The sequence below is a fragment of the Macrobrachium rosenbergii genome, chromosome 21 (assembly GCF_040412425.1).
Source record: "Macrobrachium rosenbergii isolate ZJJX-2024 chromosome 21, ASM4041242v1, whole genome shotgun sequence".
Lineage (NCBI taxonomy): Eukaryota > Metazoa > Arthropoda > Malacostraca > Decapoda > Palaemonidae > Macrobrachium > Macrobrachium rosenbergii.
In genome coordinates, this window is record NC_089761.1 from 38,414,184 (window position 1) to 38,421,772 (window position 7,589).

A 7,589-nucleotide genomic window follows, 5' to 3' on the forward strand; every position below is an offset into this window, starting at 1 on the left:
AGAGAGAGAGAGAGAGAGAGAGAACCTAAATCCGATGGGATACAGGGACTATTTACATTTATCCCAGCTGTCAGAAAAGAGAGAGAGAGAGAGAGAGAAACTAAATTCCAACGGATATAGTCACTGTTAACATTTATTCCTTCCAGCTTTCAGAGAGAGAGAGAGAGAGAGAGCCAGCCTGATGACCCAAATCCCGCGCTCACATATCAACAAGCGAAGCTAATTTTCAATGACCGTTTATGAAAGCTGAAAAATGACTCCCCGGAGGCTGGATAAATGAATGAGGTTGATGAACAATTTACGGTAGGCAGTAAATGTCGACAAGAGACGTTAATAACAGGGGAAAGCAGAATGCCGGAACGCAATAGTAAATGATTCGAATCCTGTGTATATATGTCTATTCAGGCCTATGTATCAGTTGTATGGTTAATTATTTGATTTAATTCGTAATTAAACCAACCAAAAACGATAATAGTCTACGCTGTAATGCAATAGTAAATCCTGTGTATTTATGCCTATTCAGGCCTAAAAATCAGTATATGATTTATTATTTGAATTCCTTCTAAATTTAACCAGCCAAAATCAAGCTTTTTCATTGTCTGAATTTTAATTTAATGTTTTTTGAGTCGAACTATACTATGCCCACGCCTAAATATCGACTATATGATTTATGATTTGAATTCCATCATAATTTAACCGGCCAACAATCACACAATTTCATTGGTTGTCTGAATTTTAATTTAATGTTTTGTGAGACGAATCCTGTATATATATGCCTGTTTAGGCCTAAATATCAATCACGTGATTAATAGTTTAAACTCTTTCATAATTCAACCAACCAAAATCACTCAATTTCATTCTTTAGTCTGAATTTTTATACAACTTTTTTTTATCTTGCATTTATAAACAAGCCACCTACTAACTGGGTTAATTTTTAGTTTTCTGTAAACGAAAACTATTGTGACGGCTTTGTCTGTCCGTCCGCACTTTTTCTGTCCGCCCTCAGACTACTGAGGCTAGAGGGCTGCAAATTGGTATGTTGGTCATCCACCCTCCAATCATCAAACATACCAAATTACAGCCCTCTAGCCTCAGTAGTTTTTATTTTATTTAAGGTTAAAAGTTAGCCATAATCGTTCTTCTGGCAACGATACAGGACAGGCCACCACCGGGCCGTGGTTAAAGTTTCATGGGCCGCGGCTCATACAGCATTATACCGAGACCACCGAAAGATAGATCTATTTTCGGTGGCCTTGACTATATGCCGTAACGGCTGTACAGGAAACTCGATTGCGTCGAAGAAACTTCAGGGCATTTTTACTTGTTTTCATTTGCCCTAAGTCAGGCTCCTTTCGTTATAGCATGCCTATAGGCATAATTCTTGCTATTTTAGTTTCTTCGTCATACCAGTGTTTTCACAAAGGTCGTTTGCCTTTTTTCCAGATCACCCTTCCATGCATTGACCAAACCTCTCACTCTACAACTTCTGAGTGGAGGAAAAAATTTAGGTTCATAAATTAATCCCTGAATTAAATATGCATATAGAGATGTGCATGAAAAAAAAAATCTGAAAAACTAGACTATAAAAATGTTGCAAGTAATTTATATTAATTTCTATTTAATTAGCAACTGATAAGCCAGTGAACACCATTAATCAGTATTTATTTTTTATTTGTTTCGAACCGATACGTGCAATGCATTGCGTGTGATCTTTTCTACAGGGTAATTAATCTGCACTTGACAGCAGCGTTTACAAAACTCGAGGGAAAAAAATATTTTATTCCTTATCAAATGAAAAGCAGAAGTCTGGCTCAAAATGAAATTGGACAGAGATGGAAATTATATCATAAAAATGAACCACTCGTCAAATTTGACCGACAGTTTCACCTGAAGTTCATTTCACTTATTGTTGAACTAGAATATCTCTCTCTCTCTCTCTCTCTCTCTCTCTCTCTCTCTCTCTCTCTCTCTCTCTCTCTCTCTCTCTCTCTCTCTCTCTCTCTCTCTCTCTCTCTCTCTCTCTCTCTCTCTCTCTCTCTCTCTATATATATATCTCTCTCTCTATATATATATATATATATATATATATATATATATATATATATATATATATATATATATATATATATATATATATATATATATATATATATATATATATATATATATATATATATATTCTATTTATATATATATATATATATATATATATATATATATATATATGTATATATATATTTATATGTATATATATATATATATATATATATATATATATATATATATATATATATATATATATATATATATATATTTATATATACATGTGTGTGTGTGTGTGTACATGGATATACAATGATAACTAATTCCACGACCGCAAGTCTTTCAGAACTTGTAAAATAACACGAAAGATAATTTCTTTCTCAAAATCCCACGAATGGAACAAAACCATATATTTATGATATGGTTCTTGTCCCAAAACCAGCAATAACAACAGGTTTTCCCGGAGACGATAACAAGATGGTTCGTTTTGGAAAAACTTACTTTTTCTCATTGTCAGGTCACGTGCAACGAAAATTAGCCTAGTAAAAGTCTTATTGGAATATTGATTGATGGCCTTATCAAGAACCGTGTTTCCTCACGCGATTGTTAATTGGACGCTTCTTCTTCTTCTTCTTCTTCTTCTTCTTCTTCTTCTTCTTCTTCTTCTTCTTCTTCTTCTTCTTATTATTATTATTATTATTATTATTATTATTATTATTATTATTATTATTATTATTATTATTATTATACAGAAGATGAAACCTATTCATATGGAACAAGTCCACCAAAGGGACCACTGATTTGTAATTCAAGCTTCAAAGAATATGGTGTTCATTAAGAGGTAAGAGGAGGTAAAAGAAAATATATAGAGAGGAGATCCCACTTATTAAAAAAAAATAAGTTAATAAATTAAATAGATAAGAATGTATTAAAATGCAAGGGAAATAGTATCAGAGTAGGATTTTGATCAATTTTGTTGCTTTATATTTTTTTACACATTTCAAAGTAAATTGATTTGTTAATCAATATCATTAAACAGACATTCCAGCGATTATGGTCGTTAAGGTTTGAGAAAAATACTATTGGAGAAAAAGAAAACTTTTCTTATTCCATGCAAGCTTTGTAAATATATTCAAACCAACAGAGCAAGAACTGATTTATTAATTCATATATTTTTCATTCTTTAACGACAATTTAATATATTCTAAAATAATAGAACTTTAGTAACAAAACTGCACGTTTATTATACACAAGGTCTCTTGTTTACAATAAATGAATAAAATAAATATACAGTTGCTAGAATATGTTTTAAATTTTATAGAGAATTATTTGACATATTTAATTTAAGCTTTATAATAAGTAAAACACCAGTCCACATAAAAATTATATTTTTCTTTTTTCAGGATGACAGCTCCCATTATATGTGCATATTGCGTTCTTATAATTGAACAGTAATAACTACATGATTTTTTATTACCAGAGAGACAGACAGACAGACAGACAGACAGAGACATAGAGAGATAGTTAAGCTCTAGGCATTGAAGACTATACTTTATTATATTTTTATATTTATATTTTTTTATATATTTCATATGACATTTTGTACCAAAATCTTCTCAATTAACCTTCCAGTATTACACCATTTAGTTCGTTGTCAAAACAAAACAAACCACTCTTTGCCATTTCCCAACTGTCAGACAAAAACGTAACCACAATGAAATCATTATAACGTTAAACAAAATACCTGTAATTATTATGAACTAATTAAAACGAATGATCAAACATTCCTTTATAGTGGCACATCATTATCATCATCATCAGCTTTTGCATATACAAAAAATCTGTCACTGACGGGAAATTTGTTATTGTGTAATGTAAAAAGAGAGAGAAAACAGGAAAAAATGACTAATTAAAATGGCATTTTAATCATAACGTCATATCCGTATGAATAAAAACGAAGCCTCAGAGACTGTTTGTGAAATATTTTCTGGTCCGCGCTTGAGAGAGACATTTAAAAAAAAATGCGAGTGTTTGAAGTATTCGATCACGTGAAAATGAGTGTTGGACAGATCTGTGTGGTGTACCAGGCGAACAGATGCCTGATAATGAGCCCCAAAAAAGTTTTGTGTAAAACCTTCTCTGAATATACCAAGAGGAATGAGCTGATATTAAAAATAGATGCAATCTATTGATAAGTCTGCCCGTCCATCTTTCTTTAACAGAAACTGTCACTTTTAGGTTTTTATCACTAGCCAGCATTGAAAAGCTCTGGATAAGTTTTCTAGGCTTTTAGTTCAATATTCAGCACCTGGTGGTAAGCCGAATGTTTGTGCTTGTAACAGCGTTGGAAGAGAGGAGATGAGAATATGCATATGAATTCAAACTAACACATACGCACACACATGCATATATACATACACACACATATAAATATACATATGTATATACATAAAACATCAAATAAAGAAGATAACTGGAAAGCAGATCCTTACAGCCAGTTCTGAATTATATATATATATATATATATATATATATATATATATATATATATATATATATATATATATATATATATATATATATATATATGTATATATATATATATATAAATATATATATATATATATATATATATATATATATATATATATATATATATATATATATATATATATATATATATATATATATATATATATATATATATATATATATATATATATATCAACTATTTGCATCCAGTTATCACTCATCAATAATTTTTCTTTTATCATTTATACCAATTATAAAAAATTTTATTTTTCCCCATTTGCAACCAGCGCTGAAAAATAACAACTATGCCTCCTGGGTCCAAACGAAATGACAGATAAGACTGACGTCTTTGTGCAGATGTGCTTTTGAGCGAGTCCAATCCGTCCTATTTTCTTTTTCGGGTCACGTACGACCTGAATATTCGCCCTGATTGCCAACCCGAATTACCAGCGGGTCCTTGCGGCTCTTTGTCGTTGCTCATTTCGAAGGAGGAGAGTGACGAGATTTAGATAACATCTCTTCTTCTGCCTTGAGATGGGAGAAAGTGGTGGTGTTCTTCTCCACTGCTGGCTGTGTTTAAAATATATATATATATATATATATATATATATATATATATATATATATATATATATATATATATATATATATATATATATATATATATATATATATATATATATATATATATACATGTATATGTATATATATATTATGCTGATATTCAATAAGTTAAAAAAAATTACAAGGATGTATGTTAGCAACTTCAAGTCAATTAATAATAATAACAATAATAATAATAAATAATAATAATAATAATAATAATAATAATAATAATAATGCAAATCTTCTTCACAATCCCGTGAATATGTTTATAAAATACAAAATCACATTTTATTAAATTATTATTTACAAACAAAATAAATTCAGGATTTCAAAAGCCTGCTCATCTCCCTTCTTCAGCTAGAAAATCATTTTCTTGCTGAAGGGAGCTGAGCAATAATAATAATAATAATAAATACATAATAATAATAATAATAATAATAATAATAATAATAATAATAATAATAATAATAATAATAATAACGATCACATATGCTCCAGTAATTACGACCCTACACCCCTTTTCTTCCTGAGTAAATAACATCTCACGCTTTCTAAAAACCGTACACTACACTGCCCTCAAATCAGAGAGGGTTATGCTGATGACAGCAAAACCCGCCATTGCCGATCATTTTCAGAGAATGCAACAATGGAGTCGCTTCAGGGAATGCATTAGGCTTAGTGTTGGGGGCTGGGGGCGGGGGAGGACCGTTGCATGCAAATGCATGCACGGCCAAATCGAATCCGATGAAAGCAATGCTATGGAAGCGATATTTTGCAACGAATTGACTTCAGCGTTATGAATGCATCATAAATCCACGGCTGTTGGAGCTCATTTCCGTTCCGGTGGTTTGGGACAAAGGACTAATGAATGAGTGTTGCGATAAATGAGAACCAATACTCCTTTTTTTTTTTTTTAATGGTCGTGTTGGGGGGTATGAATGATTCGTAATGGAAAATGGGTGGAATGTCATGTGTACAAATTAGTTACATGTCGACTAAAAGTTTTGGTATGAATAACAAAATGATTGTTACTGGTAGGTGATGGAGTATTGCTTCATAAATTTATAATCAGTCAGCCAAGACTCCAATCTTAGTTAATATATGCTAATCTCAAACACATGCAAAAACCAGATGTCCCTCAGACGCGTTTCTGTACTTTTTTTCTGTCTGTCTTTTAATTTGAGATTTGACAGTCTGTTAGCTTGAAATGTGACAGCCTGTTAACGTTAGATGTCAGTCTGTTACCTTGAGATATGACAGTCTGTTAACTTGAGATGTGACAGACTCTTACCTTGAGATATGGAAGTCTGTTAACTTGAGATGTGTGCCAGTCTGTTAACTTGAAATGTGACAGTCTGTTACCTTGAGATGTGACAGTCTGTTAACTTGAGATGTGACAGACTGTTAACTAGAATTGTAACAGTCTGTTAACTTGAGATGTGACAGTCTGTTACCTTGAGATATGGAAGTCTGTTAACTTGAGATATGACAGTCTGTTAACGTTAGATGTCAGTCTGTTAACTTGAGATATGACAGTCTGTTAACGTTAGATGTCAGTCTGTTACCCTGAGATATGACAGTCTGTTAACTTGACATATGACAGTCTTTTAACTTGAGATGTGACAGTCTGTTAACTTGAGATGTGACAGTCTGTTAACTTGAAATGTGACAGTCTGTTAACTTGAGATGTGACAAAACCCAAGTGACAACAGAGTTACCAGATGTTCTTTATGTGAGTCATTCCCGGCAAAAACATATACTTAATACAACTCTTAACAATCTCTTAATGAAAATTTCTCTGCACTTCTTGTGTCAATCTGTTTGTTTGTCTATATTACGCTGTTGTGATGCGAAATTAGGAACAGGTAGATAATATTTTATTCTTAATCATTCCTAATATAAAAAATAATTTACCCATCTTTTAACTTTAAAAACTCTAGCTTCATCGCCTCTCAAAAGTTATGTATTTTTCTTAATATAGAAAAGAAATTCACTCATCTTTTATTATAAAATAGAATTTAAGTTCGTTACCTCTCAAATATTGCTTATTTTCCTTAATATAAAAAAGTAATTCACTCATCTTTTAATTTTAAAAAAATGTAAGTTCGTCACCTCTCAAATATTATTTATTTTTCTTAATATAGAAAAGTAATTCACTCATCTTTTGCTTTAAAAAAATGTATGTTCACCACTTCTCAAAAGTTATGTATTTTTCTTAATATGGAAAAGTAATTCACTCATCTTTTAATTTAAAAAAAAATGTAAGCTCGTCACCTCTCAAATATTATTTATTTTTCTCAAAATATGAACCAAAATTCATTAATAAAACGCCTACAAACGGTGAAAACTACTTTGTGTTTACTCCATGTTAAAAAAAAAACCAGGCACCTACCCAAATTACAAAATGT